Source organism: Micromys minutus (assembly GCF_963924665.1).
Source record: "Micromys minutus genome assembly, chromosome: 8".
Taxonomy (NCBI): domain Eukaryota; kingdom Metazoa; phylum Chordata; class Mammalia; order Rodentia; family Muridae; genus Micromys; species Micromys minutus.
The window spans coordinates 11,432,120-11,456,998 of record NC_137977.1 but is presented as its reverse complement, the minus strand read 5'-3'; the positions used below and the strand labels follow the sequence as shown (position 1 = coordinate 11,456,998).

Here is a 24,879-nt window from a genome sequence, read left to right as displayed (position 1 = left end):
ATGGGAGTCCATTTAGCTATGAACATTGCTCATTATGATCTGCATAGACTCTGCTACAAAGCCCATCCTCATAAGATAATGTGGGTGAAAATGGAACAGTTATTTATGCAACTTTTTTGTGACTCGAAAACCAGATTCCCATGTTGCTCCTTGCAACTCGTCTCTAAAATCATGAGGAGAAATGTATGTATGTGCAGAATATGGGTGCGTAATTTTTTACACAAGGAAGTACCTTTTGGTGAAAGTCACAGAATGAAAATCATTGATTCTTGGGTTATGCTTAGCCCATGCCCTTCAGGGGTCTATGTCTGGCTGGACTGACGGCCTTATATGTACCGTGTCTCTCACTTGATGAGAAAGTAAGGGTTTGAGCTATAATTTCCTGTAAATCAGAGGAAATAATTCCCTTTAAAGGAGAAAGAGAGAAATTTCTCTTTTACTGCTTTGTCACTCTGGAATTAAGAAAGGTAACCAAGGAGTCTCAAACATTTTGTTCTGAAGACCTAAGGAACTTCAGAAAATGATTGCTATAGCTATCAATGTATTATTCTAAATTAAAATGTATAAATCAAAAATATTTACATAGAAATTCATTTATAAAATAGTCATAATTATCTTTCATATAGCGTAATAATAAGAAAAACTGTTTCAGAAAAATGTAGTGAGAGGTAGTTGGACTCTCTTAAACATGGAGACTGATGGAAGCTCAGGACATTTCTTATATTGAAGAAGCAAGGCAATGATGGGCTTCTCACCCTTGTTACCATCTTTCCATGCTATGGTAGAATACTAGTTGTGAGCTAGAATAAGCCATTCCCCCTTTAAATTGCTTCTTGTTGAGTATTTGATTAGAGCCATGAGGAAAGTAACTCAGAACAAAAATTTCACATATTTTTAAACTAAGGCAGAAGTGTGTTTGCTTTAAGAATAAACTTTGTTTATTTCCCACAGTTTCATATATCTTCATATAACATTCTGGCTATGACTTCCATGTCCGTCTGACCCCCGCCAGACCCTCCTTCTTCAATACAAATCACTTTCTATTATTCATGACTGTCTGTGTGACTCTGAGTTGAGGATCATTCATTGACTTTGATATAATACATATAGAAACTCAATAACAGATTGTTTCTTGAGTTAGTCTTAGTATGCAATCTCAGGGCAGTGAAAAAACTGAGTGACTTATTCATTACACAAAGTCTGGTGGGTGACATAGTTTGTATAGATTTTTAGCCTGTGTATAATTGTATAAGATCATGCATTTTCCTCTTAGAAAACATTGGTTCTCTCAGCACTACAAATATTCCAAATGCTGATTCAGTTTATTTTCAACAATAAAAATTAGTTTTGTTAATATCATCATCCCTTTCATTAGTAAAGTATTTCCAGAATTGAGAAGCTGTCAAGCTTATAAGAGCAGATGCGAGCTTCTCCCAAACTTCTACAATCCACGGAAGGTTTGAATTTCATCATTAGCAGAATTCATTTTTCCCTGAAGTATTGAACTTACTTCAATTATTTTCAATAAAGTATTTGTCAGATTTTCATATTTGAATTAATCATAGTTAGTTAGCCAGTTGGTCTTTCAAGTAAACATGTTTTCTATATATGAAGTGCCTGGCATAACTCATGACACAACAATTATACTTGAATACAAAGATGATATCTCAACATATTTTAAAGTATTTCATGCCCACTTTGCATTTCCTCCCAATGATGAAAAGCTATGCATTAGTTTCAAGCTTTAGCAAGATATCATTTTTGCTTTTGCTTGCCTTTTCCCTCTTTATAGTCACTGTAGTCAAGAATCCAGCGACCACCTATAGAGACTGTGACACCTTAATTTGTAATATAGTTCCAAGATTTTTACTCACTAATACTTTCATGTCATTGAGACCATGTTTGCATAGTACAAAAGGAAAATTAGATTATCTTACTATTAAGATAGTTTCAGTGTCAAGCAACCACGAATGACTCTTGGATACTTCCCTTGGAAAAGCATTGCATTTGCAGGAAAGGACATACATGGGTAGCTGAGTGGGTGTTCTATGATAGGGCAGAGCCCTCATAGGTGACTTTCTCATTGATTTAATCATCACTATTCATTTTGAACAAGTGACCTATTTACCCAACATTCACACTACTGCACCTCTAAACCAGGCCTTTTCACTGAATTGTTTCCCAAGATTAAAAGTGATCATGTGGTAATGTTAGCTGTGTTGCTAATTGCTAATGTTTATACTATCACTTGTTGAGATGAAAAGGCAATGATGTGGGAATCAGCTTTATCATTAGATAAATAGTAGATATGAACATCAGATGCTGGGGTTGATTTATCTGGTCCAGACTCAAATTCATGTCTGACATTTCCTTTGTGAGTACCAGAAGATGCATTTGTCCCCTACTGTACTGAATATAAACTTGACACTTTGGCCCTTGTTTGTTGAGTTTACAAATCCTTCTGTAGTCAACCATGAGAAATATTTCTTAGAAGTTAAAGCTTGTAATGCACACAAAATACTGCATTTTTATGCTTCTTTTAGTCTTGTATCATGGACCTGTTGTGTGTTTCACCAGGTTTAGGGAGCAGGAATGACCCTATAACAAGGTAGGTAGATTACAATGAATCCCAGACACTTATGTCTAAGACCAAGAACTAACTCATCAGAAATGTCTTCCCTGAAATATTACCACCAGGAAGAGAAGATTCTAAGAGCATGTGCTGATCTGGAATGCAGGGCCAGCAGTATCTCATATGCATTGGAAAGTGCATCCAGAGTTTTATGAAAGCCGACAAACTCAGTGCCAATGATCAACTTACCCACCAACGAGACCGGCATCTGTTAACTTGATCCCTGTTTTAAGTATTTAATGGTATCTCAGCACTTATTAATTAATGGAGAGGATCTTAGATCCTTTGTTACAAAGTTTCATTTCAGCAAAAATATTTTTAGAGTAGTAGGAATAAGATAAATTTCTCAGGTTTCAAAAATTAAATTGAACTTAAACTAGTTTGGTAATACAGTAATTCGGAGATCTATAGCCCTGTTCATTTAGATACCCTCATCATTTTAGATCACTCTCTCCAGTTCTACATGCCTGTAGCTCAAATATTAACATTCAGGGATGCTTCCCTTTGTGTATTCCTTTCTTTGATATTTTGGACTCAATGTCACTAAAAGATAATTTTACAAACCAAAAGTACTTGGTTATCCTCTTATTTGGAAAACAATTTTTGGGTGGAGAGGATATCAGCAGAAATAAGAGAAGGTGGGTATTGTTACAAGGTCAGCTTTTCAGATGTGGTAGGTGGCCAGTGCTGACATTCTGTCACATGATCACCATGGTCATCATGGCTATTCAGAGCTGTGAGTCAGAGACTTTGACACCACCAACCACTTAAAACATGGGGGAACTCATACACACATTTAGAAATCATCATCAGAAGAAAGAATTTTATTTTCCAGGTTAATTTAGAAGGAAATATACAGGCCATTGAATTTGAATTTTGTGTCTGCATTTGCATATATGCATGCATTTGTGTGACTTACCGTCTGCATTAAAGTATTTACATGTATGGTTTTCTTCTATAAAATGAAATGTTGAAGAGCTGAAATGCCAGAATGTGGGAATTCACATGAGGCATATCTGTGCTGAGAGCTGGCCATAGTCTAGGTAGATGAACCCACATAGCTTTTGAGTAGCTGAAAGGTGGGCAGTTTAAATGTGATATACCCTCAGTGTAAAATCTATATCCATCCTCCCTGACACAGTGCTGAACAAGAATGACTTTCACTGGTAGCTATGTATATCCTATATATGTTAAAAATGACATTTTGACACATGCTAGATAAAGTATATTATTTAAATTAGTTTCACTTATTTTGATTTACTTATTTGAGACAGAGCATCTAGAAAGTCTTAGGATTGCGTATATGGCTCACATTTATCTTCAGCAGTGTTGCTTTAGAAGGTACGAGATATTACCTTCTCCATTATGGTGTTTATGAACATACACACACACTCATATACATAGTCATACACACAGTCACGCATACATTCATCTACATACACACTCATACACATACATATGCACACACTTACACTCATGCACACACACACACACACTCATACACACACAACATGAATGCAGGATAGGTTAAGAAGAACAATCATAATATTGAACCCTGAAGGTCAGTGAGAGGACTCAGTAGGTGAAGCTGCTGTCACCTAAGCCTGGAGGCCTATTTTCAATCTCTGGAACTAGTAGTGGAAGGAAAGAACCCCAGAAAATTGTCCTTTGAAACTCACACGCATGCCATAGAACACAACACTGTCTCTCTTCCCTGTCCTTCTCTTTCTCTCACTCTCAAATATTAATTAAAATGAAAGGCAATATTGGACACTAACATACTAACAGACTTCAGCATTCCACTTACTGTGCTAACTCAGAGACTCCAGGCATCTCAGTCAACCACCTGTGCAGACAGCCATCTTGGAATGCCAACAGACAGCTCTAGGTCCCAGCACAATGGATCAGGTCCCACAGCTCACTTAATTCTAACCATTTCCCTAGAAAGCAAAGGCTGCTGTTAAGATGCAAAGACCCATTTACCTCCTTCCTGTATTTAGAAAAAGAACCCAGTGAGCTGTAATGATTCGGCTTGGTGCAGCCTTCTACACATTCCAGGTCTGTTTTAGGTTGCGCGCTCCTGAGAAAGGTTTGCTTATGGCGAGTAAGACTATCATAGACACTGAGCTTACAGCAGTCCTAAGAAGCAGTTTCATAAGAGTAAAGTCTAGACCTGATTTGGCTATGATCAGTGAGAAGTCACAGTTCTAGGTTTGCTTGACTGTGCTGGTTTGAATAGCCTGGCTCACTGCTACTCTGTTCTCCTCCTGCCTGGTTAGTGTCCAGAAGCTTTCTTGTGCCCATCCAGCTCCTGTCCCATGGTATGTGCCCTAAGCTTTCTAGACTTACTTTGGTCTGGAGCCACCTCACTTGTTTATATTCTTCAACATGTACCTTGGGGACTTGGGAGTCCCAAAGGAGAAAAGAAACCAATTTGGGGCTCAAAGTCATCCACTTCCTCTTCTTAAATTCCTTTCATTCATTTCAATATGGAGTGTGGAGAGTGGTTTATGGGTGTACTACTGTATAAAAAACATAAACAAATTGTGGAGAGTATGACTTCTGCAGTAGCTGGAAGAAGGGAAGGAATTCCACATGGTGTCCATTCAGATCCGCATACTGTCTTCTCCACACTGTCCTCTCACGCCACATAACATTATCATGTCCCTTAGATTCACAGACTGTGATGGTCGCTGGGGAGACTTCTAAAGAACAGCTCATCACTGTGCTATAGTCATGCCTCCCGCTCCAGACAGGGACATGTGGAAGTTACTACACTCGTTTGAAGTTATGGGAATGGTTTTCTAAAAACATTTAATTGGCCAAAACTTCAAAGACTTGTCACATTTCTCTTTCTTATTAAAACATAGCAAGTTGTATAATGCAAACATTTATATAAATTATTAAAGCAGACAAAATACTTTCCCACTCTCATGGTGATCATTTGGGGTCCTTTCTGCTTTAACAGTGAAAGGAAATTTACTGATTTATAATACATTTTATTTTTTCCCAATATTTTTTAAGTAAAAAATATTAAAGACGAGTAGCATGTATTCCATGTTTGCCTGGAATTTCGTATGTAGCCCAGGCTGGTCTCGAACTTGTAGTCCTCTTATACTAGCTTCTCTCATTCTAGGGTGTCAGCTGTATACCACCACGATTGATTTAGCTCAAAATTCTTGACAACTGTTTCTTAATAATAAAAATGTGCTCACATATGGAAAATATACAAAGGTTTAAGAAAGGTAAGATAAATTTACAGTGTTTGTACAATAGCTCCTTTAAATATCCAATTCCAGTGGCTGGAATTAAAATAATATTGAGAGTAAAGCATGCAAATTTGGAAAGATTATGCAGAATATACTTGGCTTTATTTCACTACATTTTAAGATAACTGTGTTATACTACTTTTTAAAAATAGAATTTTTAACAGCTAGTAGAATTTTATTTGCTTTATTCTAGATTCAGAACCCAGAAATATAGTGCATATAAAATTCCTATATACTCTAAGATTTTCTCGACTGTTAATAAATCTCTTTGAAGGAAACAAGCAGAGGCCACACTAGTAAAGGCATTTCCTTTGTGTTCTGACAGGGCTGTGATGACTTCCGTGAGACTGCAGAAAGAGAGCAGTCTTAGATCCTCAGCTAGGCATTTGGGAAGGGGGTAGTGCTGATCACAGCTCATCTCTAGCTATGTAGCACCTAATGCTTTCAAGGGAAGAGGGAACACAGTGCAACTCTTAGACATTTAAATAAGAAAACGCCTTCTCTTTTTGCAGGGTGGTTCCTTGCATGGTTATGTGCAGGAGCTAAAAATCCAAACTGCCCCCACTATCTCTGGTTTAACCAAGATGAATCATTTCAACAAATGGTGGACTGCATCTTGGCAAAGTGGCAATCTGTGCTTAGTGCCTACTTTAGTAACACTGTGAGGCGCAGTAAAACATGTGAGGAAATTTCGTGACTGCAACGTGTCACAAAATAAAAGAAACAAAAAAGGGTGTCTTCACAAAAGGAATTTAAAAACTGCAAAAAAAAAAAAAAAATTCTAATGGCAGAGTTCGAATCAGAAGAATTATTTCCAAGAACAAAGCAGACATTCAATTCTTCACCAAGGAGCTGACTCACACGTGTGCATGTTTGTAAGTGTAAACAAACATGTGTGTGTACATGCAAAGCCACTTAATTTGTTCATTCAAAATGTAAAAAGAGTTGACAAGTTTAAGAATAAAGACGAATAAAGCTGCTGATTCTTTGTGTGAATGAGTATTTTTGTTAAGGTCAACTTCTGCAATGGCAAGGTTGTAAGATTCTTTTCATACTACAACAACGCATAGTATGTTTGCATATCTACATGTGTGTTATATGTATATAGGTATATAAGTGTAGTTGCATGTCTTAGGGTTTCTATTGCTGTAATGAAACACCAAGACTGAAATGCAAGATGGGGAGTAAGGAATTTATTTGACTTACACTTCAAATTATAGTTCATCATTGCAGACAGTCAGGACAGGAACTCAAGCAGGGCTGGAACCTGCAGGCAGGAGTTGGTGTACAGGCCATGGAGGGGTGCTGCTTATTTGCTTGCTCCCATGGCTTGCTCATGCTGCTTTCTTTTCTTTCATCTTTTTTCATTTGTCTTTTCATTTATCCATTCAATAAACATTACCTAAGCACAGGATAGGTATCATGTATTGGGCCTAGTAGAACGAAGAGTGGCGATGCCAAGTGAATGACTGCAATATCCTGGACTTCAGCAATCACACAGCTGCTTCGTAGAACAACAGAGACGGCATGGCAGAACCGAGACCACGTGTTTGACCTCATGCTGTGTTGTCCTTCAGGGATGAACGACACTCTGATGTAAGGAGGCAAATGCTGGCCTGGGGGAGTTTTGCCTACAGGACAGCTGGTGCATGTCAAATGCCTTAACAACGTCTCAGCAACCTGTATTATTCAAGAGTCTTAGGAAGACAGGGAGATTCACTAGATGTCCTACACTCGGCTGCCAAATGATGAAATTGGAACTCAACCAGATGCATCAGCCCCACTCTGCCTGTGAGCTACCCAGGAGGCATGTTCATTAGATCATGCTGCTTTCTTATAGAACCCAGGATTGCCAGGTCAGGGATGGCACTACCCACGATAGGCTGAGTTTTAATAGAGGTATTTTCTCAACTGAAACACCTTCCTTTCTGATGCTAACTTGTGACAAGTTGACATAGAAAACCAGTCAGTACAATGTGTATACACACACATGCACATTTATGTAGAGGTGAAAGGACAGCCTTGAGGTCATTCCTTCGGTGCCATCCACCTTTGTCTGTTTACTTTTGATTCTGACTCTGTTGGCCTGGAATTTAAAGAGCAAGCTAAGTTGGCTTGTCAGCATGTCCCAGAGATCCTTCTGTCTCCACACCCCAGTACAGTGCTTGTAAGTACTTATCTTTGATCTTTCCTACACACATCTAGTTCTTTGTTTAAAAATGTACTTGGAAAACACAACTTCCAGAAAAATAATTTGCTATTACTGGTAACCTGCAGAAAATGAATGATTTAATTTGCATATTTGTGGAAAAGTATCTAAATCTATATAATTTTAAAATCTATAAAACTTCTGGCTATGAAGTATAAATATATGAATAAGTTAACATAATAATGGGCAAAATATTCAGTCTGCTTTTTAAGGATTTTCTCTGCCAGCAAAATATATATATATATATATGCATACTAAGTGCGTGTGTGTGTGTTTATATGTGTATGTGTGTTCATACATACTAGTTATTTATCTATGACTTTACCCTGGCTGAAGTCGAGCCTGAACATTTTCAGGCTGGGGTATCTGGGGAGGGGTAAAGTAGCCCCAGAGACCGGAATGATCTGTTAAATCTGAGTGTTGCTCCTCTCTTCCCTGAAGTGAAGATAGATTATTTTATACTGATGTAAGTTCCAAAGTTTGTATGCAGATGCAGATGCAGAGCATGGTGCTATTTGAGGTTAGTTTTCATAGTCCAGCTTTCTTTCAGCTCCTATGAAAGGTTCTTTGCAAGCCTGGAATGCCCTTGGTGTTGAGAAAGGATGGCATAGTGGCCCAGAGCATGAGCACACATCTCTTGCTTCTTTCTCTTACAGTAACCTTCCTAACCTGAATAAGCCCGTGCAAAGAAAACACAACTCAATTACTATGAATACAAGCTGAGTGTAGTAGGTCGACTACTACACCGCTTTGTTCCCCAGCTGTGAGATCCCCTAGAACTTATGGTTTCTCCAGGCCACATGCTTTAGCTCCATCTTCCTTCCACCTCCTCCTCCATTGACTCTGCATCCTCTCCCCCACCAATTCTTCAGCTCCACCTTCCTTCCTTTCCTTTGCCCAATCACTGGCTCTTGCCTTTATTTCACAAGTTAAAATGGGGAGAAAGGTCTGATGAAGTCACCTGAGTAGGTGATTCACATCTCATCCTAGGCAGTTTCCCTTGGGGAAGTGTGATTAGCACCAAAGACAAACAGCATCAGGGCACTCAGATCTTTCCTTTAAACACATTTGCTCATTCTTCCTAGCAATTGCTCAGAGTAATCTGGGGATTCATGTGGAGCATGAATGCACGGTACCTAGCAGACAAGTGTCACTCAATAGCTGGCCAGTGCTCAAAGAACACTCATTGGCTAAGAGGTAGGAAACAAAGCAGAAGCATGAACAACCCAAAGTGAAAACCCTTTGACCAGGCTCTGTCCTACCAGCTGTTTGAGACTATTAGTGAGCCTACTTGGAGATTGGTGGGCCAATCACGGAGGAGAAATCTGAAGAAGGTGACCAGGTGCGTTATGGAGAAAACCAACCTATAAATAAACCCACTTCCCTGAGAAGCCTACCCCCCTCTCTACACTTCCTCTTAAAGACTTGGAATGCTGGTTTTAGAGCATTGTTTGTGATGGGCAAGAGTGAAAGCTTCCTTCAAAATAGTTCATTTGATGTCTAGCAAGCTCTACCAGCTGAGCTCCCATGGGTGCAGAGCAGCCAGTCAGAGCAGGACAACATATCTGAAGACACAGACTAACAATCTCTATTTCAAATCTGCCTGATATTTCAGCATGGGTTCCTCCAAGGCATTAAAAATATCTTCACTGTGAAGTGGCTCTTCCTTGTCTTTTAATTCACGTAGATCAGGGCGCTGGAGAGAATTGAGCCTCCAGTTTCCCATTCACTGTGGACACAATCAGGATTCAACTATAAAACTTACTATGACTTCCAGAACCTACCAGAAGCAAGAAGAGAGTGCTGAGGAAACGAAGAAGGAATCACTAAAAATACTGATCACATGCAGGGAACTGTAAAATTGAGAAGTTGAAGGAGAGACAGAGAGAGACTGAGAGGGAGGAGAGAGAGGAAAGAGGGGAAGAGGGAGGGGAAGGGGAGGCGTGGGGCGAGAGAGAGGAGCTGAGTTGCTGTGATCCATCAACTGGTAGTCTAGTCTACATTTTTTCTTAGACTTGCCATAATTACAATGAGACATTAAAGTCATGAGTAAACAACCCACAGCCATAGCAGAATGGATGTTGGCGTCATGCTCTTGGACTTTCCATTCTGTGGACCAAAGTAAACACTTTCTTTTATGTATCTATCTCCCACTCTCAAGTGTTCTGCTTTCTTTATTTCATATCATTTGTTATATTTTCAGCTTATCATAGAATCCTCTAAGATACAGTGACTTTTAAGAGAAATTGTATTAGATACAAGTTTAATGCCTTTGAAACAAGCAAACTGTTTATCTGGCCAATGGAGTCATTAAAACTTACTAAACTAAGGTTGGTCCCGAGCAGTTGCAGAGAATACAGTTAGTATTTGAACACCGACTAAGTACTTCGAGCTCCTAGATTCACGTGTGAATGGGAACTCTGCAGAAAGCAAGCGGGACTGGCCAGTCTCCAGAACAGAGCTCACCTAGGCTCAGACTCCTGTACTAACTTCCCTACACTGCCTGCATTATACAAATGACAGGAGCTGCAGTGGAGGCACAGGGTAGATGTCAAGGGGAGAACGAAGAGCAGAAAAGCTTGTGTCCGGTGAGGCAATGACAGGTCTTCACAGCAGTTGGGTGCGTGGCACCCACATACTTTTGCAAAAGTAAGAATTTGTACGCAGAGTGGATGAACAGACACTGGAGAAGACAGTGACTCAGTAAATGTATTCTAGATTGGATAACGGGATTTGAGGATAGCAAATGAGCACACAAGTGGCTGGATATATAAGGGAATAATAACAAAGGGAGGTGGGTCTATTCACATAGAGCCCAGCCTAAATGGAGCAATACTAGATCATTGATGAGAAGGCATCAATTATCCTAGCAGTGACTGCAGGACAAAGGCTCTCTAAACACCTCTGGACCTTCCTTTCTCCCATCTCCTCTCCTTTCCTGTAGAATATCTGCCAGGTCATCAGTCAGTAGCATTTCTTGTCACTTCCTCATAAGTCACATGCTTTCTTTTTCTTGTAGCGTTCTCTCTGCTTTTGTCCCTGTGTTTCACTATCAGACCCAGCCCACGCCACCATCAGATAATATCATGTCAATGGTAATATCGCTTTTTCAGGAAGACAACTCAAGGATCTGTCTGTGTCTTTCCTTTCTGTGCTGCTCACTCATCCCACAGTGTCCGTGTATCATATTATAGGCAACTAATTATTACCAGTTTTCCTGGCTAGTGGAGGATCTCTGACTTCACAGGCCTTGCCTAGTTGTTGCTGCATCTCTGCCATCTATCCCAGAGCTGGGAATATCCCAGATAAATGAGGGAAACAGATTTGATGAGGATGAGACACACTTGTCTAATTCTGTCTAAAGGCTAAAGTATATACCACATTAATTAATGAGAAAAGTGCAGCTTTAAAACACAGTATATGGTTGGTAAGATAGAAAAATTGCTAATTAGTGATGATTAAAATATTTATTACTTGCTTATCATGCCAAACACTTTCTAAATACTTTCAAAATAAAATACTTTGTCTTATTGAATTCCACGGCTAGTCTTATCATAAAAGTATTGCTAATAAGGAAATGAGACCATAAATGCAATTACACCTGCGTATTCCTGGAAAAAGGGTGTAAAGTCTATGAAACTTTTATGTCCTGAAAATTATGATGGCAGATGCAAGGAGTGTGCCTTAGGACCATAAAGAAATAGTTAAAAATAAAAATCATTAAACAGTCAATGACTTGGAATTCTTAGGGCTATAATAAATTGTTAATGTATAATAGGATTTAGAAGCAATTTCTTTCTTTTTCTCTTCTTTTTGTTTTTTTGTTTGTTTGTTTGTTTTTGTGACAGGGTTTCTCTATGTAGCTCTGACAGTTCTGTACCTCATTTTGTAGAAAATAATGGCCTCCAACTCACAGAGATACTCTTGCCTCTGCCTTCTGAGTGCTGGGATTAAAAATATGAATCACCACACACGAGAGTAGAAGCAAATTCTTATCTCACAGTAGAAAAACCGTTGTTCTTTGATAGCACATCTCCTGTAGCTATTTTGCTATAAAGAACACTGTTTTAGCAGAACCCACAATCTGACTCCACATGTTTATTTTCTGTTCTTCAGTGACAAGAGAACAGATACCCATTAACACTGAGCTACAGCAGGATTGCCATCAGGGCCTGAAATGGGATTTTGAAGATCAGGGAAGGTTCATCCCATCCTCAAAAAGTGAACAGTAAAGCCACAGGCCAAGAAGCTGAATTTCCATTTTATTTTGAAGTAGAGATACTGGTTGTGAGTCCAGAACATGACTAAGAGTGTCTAAAAGGGACAGGATCTAATTACCATCATTGCTATAAAAAGATCATGTTCCCAGGGGAAAACAGGATCAAGTCACGTGTGGGAAGGCCACGCACAGAGAAGCACACACTTGCTCTCCACATTGCTGGTGCGTCACCCTTGGCATAGAAGTTACACCTGACTCTTCCGCTGTTGGCAAAGGTCCTTGGCATAAGTCTAGATGCTTGGAAGGTCAAAGCTTCTCTTCAATAATACTGTTTTCAGGAAGTGGGCACTTTCCTCTTCTGTGCCAGGTGCCAAAGTGTAGTGTGACACAGATCCGTGCAGTAACCAGTCTAAGGCAGTAACCACTGGACTCTGGGCTCCCTCTGCACAAGTGACTTTAATTGATCGATGGTGGCAGGATCTCCTTAGTTTCCTTTAAACTGTTTGTTTCTATTTTTGTGTCTCTGTGTATTGCGGAGCACAAGGAGCTGGAATTACAAGTGGCTGTGAGCCATCCAACATGGGTTCTGGGAATAGTTCCTGAGTTCACTGGCAGAGCAAGAGCCACCTGCTGATCCAGTTCTCTGGCTCCAATTGCTCTTCCTTAACATAGTGACAAATGCCCAGTTGGAGTTAAGAACAATATGCAAATACCTGTCCAGAATGCTAAGTAACACCTTGGAATCTGTCTCCAGGCTAATACCATGTTTATGTCTTACTAGATCTACTTCTATATACAAACTGAAGTCAGTATAACAAATGGAATTTCTGATTTTCTTCATAGTCTATGTGTTAGATTAGAGGCAGCATAGTATTTTGGTGAGGCTGGTGGGCAACTAGAGAGGACTGGGAGTAAACAAACAAACAAACAAACCAGAATTGTAAAGACTTCAAAAAAAGAATTTAAATCTGAATAAAAATTAATCTGTGATATACATGAAAGAGAAACGGAGGGACATCCCAATAGTCAAGAACTGAAAAGGCAACATTGTCAGTATAAGCTGTTTGTAAAAAAAATAATAATTATAAAAACTATTTTATGAAAATCCTTTTTCTGCAATGTTTTTCTCTAGAACACAACAGGCAATTAAAGAATATTCTCCACATTTTTTCTGCTAAAATAGTGCATTTAAGGTGAAAATTATTCACATAAACTATTTAAAATTGGAACAACATTTAACACATGTAAATGTCTTTGGCTGCGAGTCCCGGAAATTAGGTTCTATCTTTAGTAGAATGAAGGAAGGAACACGCCGGAAGCATTTCTTTGGCCACAGCTTTAGCATCCCTCCAGGAAACCTGCCAGGACTTTGCAGCCAGTGGACCCACAAGAAGTCGCTACATTTATCTCTGAGCTCATGCTATTGTTTTATTCAAATCGGCACACCATCTTAAAAGCTAATAAGCAGATATGGAAATAACGCTTCCAGTAGTTTTGGGAAATCACAGTGATGTCTGCTTTCTGGATGGTAAATTCAGACAGATAAATCCAAGAGTGAAGGACCGGAAGTGGGGCAGAGCGGAACCGATGTCAGAAGCTACCCAGAAAATCTTCAACACAGCGTGAATCCCAAGAACTGAGCCCGGAAGAGCAGAGCGCTGGCTTCACGAACAAATATTAACAATGGTTCAATCTATTGATCACTTCGTAAAATTAAAGCAAAAAATAAAAAGTAAGAACAGGATAAGCAATACCATGTTAGCAAGATATAAAAGATGGTTCAAATTTGTTGTAGTAAATTGTGTGTGTGTGTGTGTGTGTGTGTGTGTGTGTGTGTGTGTGTGTGTGTGTGTGTGTGTGTGTGTGTGTGCCTGCAAGTGCAAGTGTCCTGAGAGGCCAGAATAAGGTTTTGGCTGCCCTGGGGCTAGAGGCAGTTGTGAGCCACCCAATTAGGAGCAGGTGCCTAAACTGGCCCCTTCACTTCTGTGACAGCTCTCCAGTATCAAAACTATATTAGCTAAGATAAAATTTTAATAAAAAACACTTTAAAGGTAGTTTTGAGGTTATATTTGTCTACAGAACCCTTCAAAATAAATATAAACGTTTGAAACTTACCGTATTTACTTTTTATTTCTTAGTTTTAGACTTTTGAGACAAGTTCTCATGCAGTCTAGGCCAACCCTGAAATTACTATGTCCCTGACTTGATGCTGAATTCCTGATCACAGGTCTCCTTCTTCTAAGTGCTGTAATTATACGTGTAAATTATGCCTGGCCCCAATTCACTTCTTTTAGCAAAGAAAAAAAAAAAAAAAAAAGAAATCAAAGCAAGAATGTGATTCCAGTAGGAATTCCTGCTCTTTTCCTGGTATTTTTGCTAATCCGGACCTGGAATGTAGCTTCCCTGAGGATCTGCTGGAAGCAACATCCGGTGTCTTGACAGGTTGGCTGTTTGCAGCAGCAAAACTTGGAAAGGAGAGAGTCGGTAGAAGGAGAAGTCTTAATGCTGCACGGGTGTGCATGTGTGCTCCTCTGCCCCACCCACAGTCTACACAATCCATTTCCAACCTCTGCCTGCTCAGTGTCACTCTCCTGAACCTGCCCCACCTCCCCACCCTGGCCACCATATACCCACCTCTTCACTCCCCAACAGCCTTTGTCTGCACTTGGATGTTTAAAATAGTTTGCTAATTAGTCCCTCCACTTTTTCTCATTTCGGTCCAACCAATTCTTCATGTAAAGCTGGTGCAGGAGGAAAATGGGAACACATTGTCCTTCCTTCGAGATGCTTTTTAGATTCCCAGCACTGACTCTCAGACCCTCTGTTTCCTCTGCCTGAAAACATGCCCATTCTGCATCTCTTCTGGTTGCTAATGCTATCTTCAGACAGTGTTAAAGTCTGTTAGCATCTTCCAGAATATACAAGCTATAGTGCAGATTACTGAAAATTATTCTTCTTAATATATATCTCTGTCTACAGTTTTTAAAGATATATATATATATATATATATATATATATATATATATATATATATATATATATATGGAGGAAATAAGGTTGAGAGATCTGGGCAAAGACAGTGTTCTCTTTTAAGTGTCAAAGTGATAAAAATGTACGTGTCTGGTTAACAACTTCAGCAATGTGCACTAAGAACTCTTAAAGGGTAATTAATAAAAGAAAAAATATGCCACTTTGGACACATAGTTAAATATGTGCTATGCATTAAAATATGCTGTGTGTACAAGGGACCTGAGAAGAAATGTGATGAGCTGTTTAGAATGTTACATCTTTTTATATTTATTGCAATAAAGGGCTCATTGTGCAAAGGTCTAAGCCTTCTGGCAAGCCCCGGGAACACTGGAAACAGTAATGCCAGACACATTTTATACCCATATTAGGCCGAAGACAAAAGGCTGGATAAAAATCGTGATGTCCTCTTCTGATTCTGAAGCAAGACACTGGATTGTGTACTTCTGGACTATTTCTGGTGGTTGCAAGTTCACATCTACAACAACTAAACAAATCCCAGCTCAAAAATAAATTCAGAAATGCTTAAGCGACTACAAAGATATCTGGGAGGTGTTGGCTCCCTGTAGGATTTTGGAGATTTTTGCAAAATTTGTCAGCCCAGACAGCCTTTTGAGCCGATGGTCACATTTCAGCCAGTCTTTTATAAAAATCATTTTAAGGTTTTATTTTAAATTGTGTGTGTATGCACATATGTGTGTAGAAGTGTGTGAATATGTATATGTCTGTGCATCTTATGTGCACATCTATGCAGGTGGTTCCCTCTGAAGCCAGTGATGTCAAATGACCCCTGAGGGTGAAGTAACAGAGCTGCCTCAGTGAGTAATGGGAGCCAAACTTGGGTTCTCTGCACGAGCAGTAAGGACACTTAATTCTTACTGAACTGTGTCTCCAGCACTCGAAAGGTATTTTATTACTGGCTGTGTATGTTTATACACTCTATACTTCAGATAATAAAGTTATGCAGTGTTTAAATAACTGGCATTTACAAATATCCTTTTAATAATCATAACTTCTCCATGTTCCACTGGGGTTTGTGGACATTTTGGCTCTCCCCTTTGCTTCTCTGAGCTTTCATCTCTATGAATGTATGACCAGAACATCCTAGGATTTCCTCTGCAGTGAGTGCGATAGCTAGAAGCAGGCCAGGCAAGGAAAGCCCGAAACGACTTACTCACATGGAATTTGGCTCCTTTGTGGATTTAAAATCTCTGTTTTTCCTCTGTCCCATTTTCCTCTGTGATCAGATCAGTCATGGTGGGAGGCAGACAATAAGGGAGAACATTTGAAGATACACCGACAAAGCAGGCAACAGCTGGTGGGTGGTGAAGTGGGGTGCTGGCAATTTGGCTTTGGGGGACACAATCTGATTATTTTAAAAAGATTTATTTTTATTACCTTTAAAATATGTGTATATCTGTTTGGGGTATGTGTGCATGAGTTCAGGTACCACAGAACTCAGTAGATACTATTGGATGCCCTAGGGTTAGAGTTACTGCTGGTTTGAAACTGCCAGGCACGGGTAACAGATTCTGCTCCTCTATAAGAGGAGCCTTCATTCCAGCCCCCACATACTGATTATTTTTATTACAGGTATTAGAAGAGAATACTGAATAATGTTTTGAGATATAATGGATTATGTAATGAAAGCACACAACAATGTGATCGCTACGATTTATATAATAACAATTATAGTATGATTTCATATCGGCAATTAGCTTTAAACAGTAGAACAAAGAGAGAAGTCAGGGTTTGTTTTTCTCATAGTTTAGCTCACTTTTTGTGCTGGGACTGGATTCTAAGGGCAGGGCCCGTTGAAATGTACAGAGCTATATTGTCAGGTTTAATCTCACTTCTTTTCAATAGTAAAATGTAAGTTATGTTTTTAAGAACAAAAATGGGACACAGTTTGAATGCTTGGCCTATAGCCTAGACAATGAAATCGTGGAAATGGGTGATTTTGGTGCCAGCATTTCAGTTTAATATATTTTTGAAGGTTCAGAACTGAGGAATAAAAATAAACATATTTTCTTAAAGACTTGATGTTCATAGTAATGAAGTAAATAAAAACCAAATGAAGCACCATGTGGCTGAGCGGTCTTTCATCGTATTGTGCTTGAGCCCAGGAACCTTTACATTGATTCTGGGTATAAAACTTAACTCATGGACTTGGGTGGCAACAACCTTTATCTACAGAGCCATTTCCCTAGTTTCTACTTGAATGCCATTCGAATCACCAGTGGAAGAAACTCTGTCTGTCACCTGATAGGAACTCGGGAATGTAAGCATATATATTAATGGGTTCTAATATTGAAAGTTTAAACAGGAAGCTGGGATCATTCTTCTGATGCTAACGGTTCAAGGTGGGTGGGGACATGATTTATCAGCGCAGGCAAGAAACAGGAGTACTGGCACCGGTGGCTCCACAGAGACGCCCCAGGCACTGAGATCATGATAAACTTTGAACTCTGAGTTCACATTCCCTTTGCTCACTAAAAGACTGGCCATGTCTAGATTAAAAGAATGTTACCAGAAATGGTCAACAACCATGACTCCAGCTGAACCTAATACCTAGAGATGTTTTGAAACAGGCTGTGCTGAACTATGGCACACTACTTAAGGCATGTGTTCTCCAAGCTTGATGACAAGCTTGGGACAGGGTGGTGCTGTGACTTTACTGGGGAGGTTGACGTTGTATGGATAAAGAGACTTAGTAATGCAATCAAGAAATATGATTCCTCAGGAAAGCCTGCCTGAAGCTAAGGGGAAGCTGCATTCCTATCAGGTGACAGATAGAGTTCCTTCCACGGAGGCATCAAGAGATTTAAATTGTATTCAAGTAGAGTACAGTGAAATGGTTCTGAAGGTACAGACTGTTGCCACCCAAGCCCGTGAGTTAAGTTTTATACCCAGATTCTATGTAAAGGTTGAATGATAGAATTAAATTCACCACGTTGTCCTCTTGCCTACACACACAATCTTTGGCATCCCTGACCCAGCATGCGAAAAATAAACAGATGATAAACAAGTAGATATGATTTATAAAAGAGCTGTAAATAGTAAAAAAAAAAAAAAAAAAAAAAAAAAAATGCTTGTCTTCAAATCGGAAACCTCTCTTCCTGGCCCACAGAATCCCAACATAGGGGACACAAGTTGGATGAGCAGGGACTTTCACCCTCGATTTGGGCAACTTTTAGTGTCCCTCTCTCTCAGTTCCAATGCTATTCATCTAGTCATCCTGGGGCTATGTTTGGTTCTGCTGCAGATGCCCCCGCAGGTTCCCAAAATGCTCTAGTGGACCTAACAGCTACCGCAAGTCATATCCAGGAATTACACATATGTATTACTTCAGTAGAGGCTATAAACAGGGGTCCTGTTGATGGTATGAATGACAGTAACAGCCCCAGGTAGGATATTCACACCTAATTTTGTGGATGAACGTTTGCCAGAACATTGCTCCATTTTGGGAGGGATTATATTTTTTAACTTTCAGTCTTGTATATGATAAATAAGCTGAACTGTGATCATATAAGTGATATACATATGTATGTATATATATATGTATATATATATGTATATATATATGTATATATATATATATATATAATATGCTAAGTTGTTTCATGCACAACTCCTGTCCTTTTGCTTTGCCTCTTCCTTTTATCATGACACTCCAACCTAAACTCAGAAATCAAATGTATGACTTTTGTGTTAGAACAAAGCACTAGAGAGAGAATTTCGCAGACCCGCACAAAGTGGTTGGTCATTCATGCCACCCTGTTCTGAAGCAATGCCATCAGAGAGAAGGGAGAGACTTTGGTGGCATGGTTAGTGGACTTCTTCCAGACGAGTCTCATGCTGATTGGCTGGGCAAACTATTCATAGTGTTGTTTTCAGAGATTCCCCATGTTTGGTGCTTGCTGGGAATGCATGCATTGAGGATTACAACGAGAAAGGGCAGGAAGCTATTTAGCCAGGTTTCAGAGAAAAACAGCAAAGGCTGACAACAAACAGTGGAAGAAATTTCCAGCATTCGGAGTTGCTTCTTAATAAAAGGGAAAAAAGCCAAACCAAGCAACACCAACAACACAACAAGCCAACCCCTCAGAAATGAGTCAGTCTTTGCTATAAGATGAAAATCACTTAAAAGTCAACACAAAACAAACAGCAAAGCAACCAATCCCCTGACTTAATATTTATTTTATTTTACTTTTTTAAAAAAAAGATTTATTTATTTATTATATCTAAGTACACTATAGCTGTCTTCAGACACACCAGAAGAGGGCATCAAATTCCATTATAGATGGTTGTGAGTCACCATGTGGTTGCCGGGAATTGAACTCAGGACCTCTGGAAGAGCAGTCAGTGCTCCTAACCACGAAGCCATCTTTCCAGCCCCTGACTTAATATTTATTACAAACACAGAGAATAGTCCTTTCTAGGCTAAGATGAGACCAAAGACAGCTCAGACTTTCTGCTTTGGGGGCTGAGAGGCAGGCGAGCAAAGCATGCTACCTGAGGAGCAAATCTATGAAGTTGGCCGGAGCATCACAGGGTGGGAATATGCATCTAGCGTGTAGCCACTTTGGAGCTGTATTTGGGATGAAGAATGAGAGTCTTTGGAGGCAGTGAATGACCTCCTTGATGACACCGGATCTTGCAGGCATAGACCAGGTGGCGAGAGGAGGAAGTACTAAGACCAGCTGCTGGGCGGGACAACATATAAGATGAAGCCAGAAAGATGCATTAGTACAACAGCATATGCAAAACTGGTGCACATTAAGGTGAAAAATTTGAACCTCTCCATAGTGTTTTTCTACTTGAGACTTCCAAGGAGAGAGGTAGGCTGGATTGAGCCATAGAGGTATCCAGGGAGCCAACCATAGAACCAAACAGCTTTCTGTGGTAGAAGAAGTGGGACAGTCTTCAAGGTCTAGACAGAAGGAAGCTCCTGATCAAAGAGTGCTGAAGGTACAACGGTACAGAAGGGACTACTATCTATGGCCGCCAACTCCACACACTGAACTGCCCTTCTCTCTCCCTCTCTGCTGCTTCTAAGTAGTCTCTTGTCTATTCTCCTGACAGTTGGGTGTTTCCTACCTCTGACTATCTTTGTCAAATATTTCTCTGATTCATCACTTTGGCCCTCAACTAGATGTCTCTGATTGGGATTGAAGGTGGAAGCTAAGGGGATGATGTCTGTAGTCCAGCCAGAGAAATCGAAGATGTGTTATTTTAGCCAGAGCACACAGAACTAAGTCTTTGCATGTGGTCTCTTGCCAGAGCAGCCAGGTTGCTGGATTAAAATTCCTCCATATTGTACAATTAACATACACTAATTAAGTAAATAAACGGGGTCTGAGGATGTCTGAACAGATACGAGTACACTTGGTGTGCAACCATGAGAATGTGAGTTCAAACCCACAGCATCTACACCAAAAGTTGGACGAGAGGCCTCACACATTTTTAACTCCAATATCAGGACCCTTGGCACTGGCTGGCTGCCAGCCTAGCTCTAGGTTCAGAAAGAACCAGTCTCAAGGCAATTATATGAAGGGTGTTACAGAACAAAGCTGAAAATTCTTTTCCTATGTGGCCTCAGCATGTACCTACACATGAATGCAGTCATTCTTCACACACACACACACACACACACACACACACACACAAACACACACACACACACCCAACTATGTGCATCATAGACACATACACATGAACAGATTTTATGGTGTTACAGATTCTGTTGGTGTCTTGTCAGTGTTTTGGAGGAGTGATGGTTTTAGCATGAATTAGCATTTCGACCCTAATGAACTCTAGAACTCATGGTGAGAGTGAATTTCAGCCTTACGGGTCACCCTTACCTTAAGGGGAGCTTTTGCAGTGAGAAAAAAGTAGGGCTTTCTGAGGTCTCTACTGTTCCTCTCCAGTCGTATTGTCACTTTCTCCTTTTATTCACCGAGATCATAATTTTTATTTCTGCTCCTCCTTTTGCCCATCTGCATACAAGAACCACGGAAGCTGGGATGAGGTGAGCAGGTCTAGTCTGGGGTGCTTGGGTGCTGGGGTGCTGGGGTGCTGATATCTATCCTCAGGAGCATTTTGGCAATGTCAGCGGGCAGGTTTGATTGCTAGGCCAAGCAGAGGATGTGCTGCTGATATCGGCAGTCGATGGCACAGACATGCACAGAATAGCTCTGTACAATAAATGATTCATTGCTGAAGTAGTGTGCCTGGACTGAAAATCTCTGGTCCAGCCTCTATCCCAGGTTTCTGTAACAATACCTGGTAAACAGCAGGTGATCAATAAAGATCATTAAAAATCATGATCAGCACAGAATTAATTCCTCAAGATAACAACTAAAATTAGAGGGATGCAGTTCTCAATTTATTATGGGCATGAGACCTTATTTTTTTACTCTATGAACTAAGCAGATAGAAATGGGTAGGCGACGGATGAGCCGTATTACAACCTCACACAGAACTTAGAAATATAAGAACTAGGACATCACGTGAGAATTAAACTCTGTAGCTATCTGCACATGACAAAGTGGGGCTGGGACACAGCACGGTGAGAACTCGTGAAGATGAAGGAAGGTACCGAGTGAGTGACTTCAGTGGCGTCATAGTGCCTACTTACTGCCCAGATTCTAATCCCAGCTCCACCAAGTCCCAGGATGGCAGAGTAGCCAGTCACTGCGTCCCCTCTACAACACAAGACTAAGTAAAACGCCTGCCACAGGGTGGCTGTAACGAGTAAATGAAAATATATCTAAACAGCTGGTTAAATGCAAAGCCTAGAACATAGGGAACACTCCGTAAAAAGTAGCCATTTACAGTGTGACGCCCCACCCAGGCCAATGACTGAAGAGAATTAAGTGTGAATTGGGGCTGCAGGGGAGGTAGCAGCAGAGGCAGAGTAAGTCAGGGAGGAAGTGAATCCTGACTGCCTTCCTACCATATACCAGGCATTTAGTGATGTCCTAGATCCATTATCTCATTTAATTCTTTGGGGTCGTCTTCAGCTGAAGGAGACTGTGTAACTGACAAAGGACTGCCAGCCTTCTATTGAGGTGCTGGGACCTGCCCAAGAATGGCAGCGTTCACTCTTTCTCTGTACCAAAGGGGACAGGCAGGGGTCAAAAATGACTGTGACCAATTCATAGGAACAGGTTTCTGATGTCAAAGTCACCTTTGCTGTAAACACTCAACCTTAGCGGTATGCTCTTGCCCTTTGAGTGCTCCTGCTCTGAATTATGCTTACTAAACAATTCTTGGAGCCTGGTTTCTTTTCTCCACTGTCGACAGGTGACATTTGAATGCGCGCCCCACAAGATTCTCCTTGCGCCGCCATTATTGACCATTACACTCTGGGGTTCCAAAAGTTTCTTCCGTGAGCTTAAACAATTCAAGTTCGTTTCTGAGAAAGAACAGCACCAGTGCCCACTACAGTGGGTGGGGCCGGAGCGAGCAGATTGTGGCTGGGCGGGGCTGGGCGGGGCTGGGCGGGGCTGCTCTGAGAGCTAGGATTCTCAGTCCAGTACTGAGAGCTAAGCGTAATATCTTCAGGATATAGGTTTACCATATTTACCACATTAGTTTTCTCGAGTAGAGTTCTCAATGGGTGTATAAACCACATTAAAGGGCAGGCTCTGTGCCCAGCAGTAGATAGCCAGCACAAGACAATTTCTATGAAGTTTTTGGAGGCTTATTTTTTCTTCATAAGGCTTTGTTTGGGCCTTTCCCCCCCACTTATGGATCGTTTGTTTATTACTGTGTCTAATTTCGTTGGAATGAGTGTGTCTCAGTGTCTGCTTGTATTTCTTGTGCTTTTCCTTTGGCTCTTTGTTTTCCCTGTCTGTTTGTTTTATTCTTTTCTTGTTTGTATTTTATCTTATGGTTTAGATACCTGTTTGTATTCTAATGAGAGAGACAAAGTGTGGATTTAGATGGGTGGGGAAATAGGGAGGAGCTGGGGAGAAAAAAAACTGTAATTAGGATATAATGTATGATGGGAAAAAAATCTATTTTCAATAAGTAAAAAGAATATAGTTTGACTTTGTTGAAACTTGTGGAAGATTATCATTGGGGTAATGTTGGGAAGCTGGCTTTTTAAGAGGTGACATCATCATCGTTATTGGCAGATGAATGGATAATGAATGGTCCATGAACTTAGTGGATTTCTATTCTTCTATAAAGAAAAGTGAAATAATGAAATGTATAGAAAAATGGACAAATCTGGATAATATAATATTGGGTGAGGTTGCCCAAACTCAGAAAGACAAGAAAACAAACACAAACAAAAACCAAACAGAATCAACTACCAAAACCAAAACCCAAACCAACCCCATATGATCCGTTTATGTGTAGACTCCAGCCTAATATAAATGAATTCATATGTGAATATGTATGTGTGAGTGTGTGTATAAATGTTAGTCAAGCCTAAAAACTAGAAAGAAGAACAAAAGAAGGTGACAACAGGTGGTGAGAAAGGATAGGGTGGACAAAAGACATTTGGGTAGAAAAGGAAGGAACTCAGCAGGGTGTGGTTACAGGGGAAACTGACTATCAGAGGACTAGGAGGGATGGGGGCTGATGGAGAATTCCCCAAAATACACAGGCTTTGAAACTTGCATAATGATGTTTAATAGCATGCTTGCTGATTTTAAAAGTATGCTTAAGAATTACTACTTCTCTCTAGGGAGGAGGTTACTTCTTTTCTTTGACTAAGGGACAAAGAGTTGTCTCCCTCCCTTTTACCCCTCAGGCCTGTGCTTGGTTTCCTTCCCACCTGCCTTTTCATTGTCTCACAAGAGGATTGGTCCTCACCAGAAGCTGAGCAGACCTCTGGGCCACACCCTTGGTCTTCTCGGGCATCGGATTTCTGGATTTCTTTGAGATAGCTATCCCATTACAGCCATGAGAAAAAGAACCATCGTTCAAGAGTGGGAGATTTACCTCTTTCGGGGTACTTCCTTTTACTTAGTTTCAGGGTGGAAATACAAGCCCCACTTCCCATCCAGAACTGCTCCCCTGAACTGGCAGCTGAGGCCACTATAATAAAAGATTTAATAAGAGCTGCCAGAGGAGCAATGAGCTGAGCTTAAGTAAACAGAAGGCTAAGCCCCTAATAGCAACAACCACTGGCTGTGAAGGAAATCATGCTTCAGGCTGCTCTAGCTGGTTTCTTTACTCTTGGCATATCTCTGTACACAATTCCACCCATTCCCTTTCCTTTGAAATAGTTTACCTGGAAAATATTAACGACTAAGTAAGCAGAACTGTATAAGCAAATGTGCCACCTATTCATTTTAGAAGTAACCCAGCCTGGAGGTGGGTATTCAACTGCTTGGTGACACCTTTCTTTATTACTTCCTGTGGGCACCTGTTAGAAGTGGCCTGGGATGTGGGCTGGGTGACTCCTTTTATTAAGTAGCCATTGGTAATCAGTTTCTCTGCTGGCATTTCAGAACTGCCAGAAGACAAAATTCTTAATTCCTTTTCAGCAGCACCCGCCACAGCT

The 24,879-nt window shown here is 40.3% G+C and overlaps 1 protein-coding gene across 16 annotated transcripts in view; it reads right to left on the bottom strand.

Annotated features, from left to right (window-relative positions):
- Positions 1-24,879, bottom strand: part of DTNA (dystrobrevin alpha) — a 230,065-nt gene that overhangs the window by 182,009 nt on the left and 23,177 nt on the right. The window contains exon 1 of one of the 16 annotated variants that reach the window (XM_080919892.1): positions 4,440-4,571. The exons of the other annotated variants lie outside the window; for them this stretch is intronic. The gene's annotated coding sequence lies outside the window, so the exon portion shown is untranslated. Of the gene's footprint in view, positions 1-4,439; positions 4,572-24,879 lie in introns of those variants that run through there. 16 annotated transcript variants of the gene reach the window in all.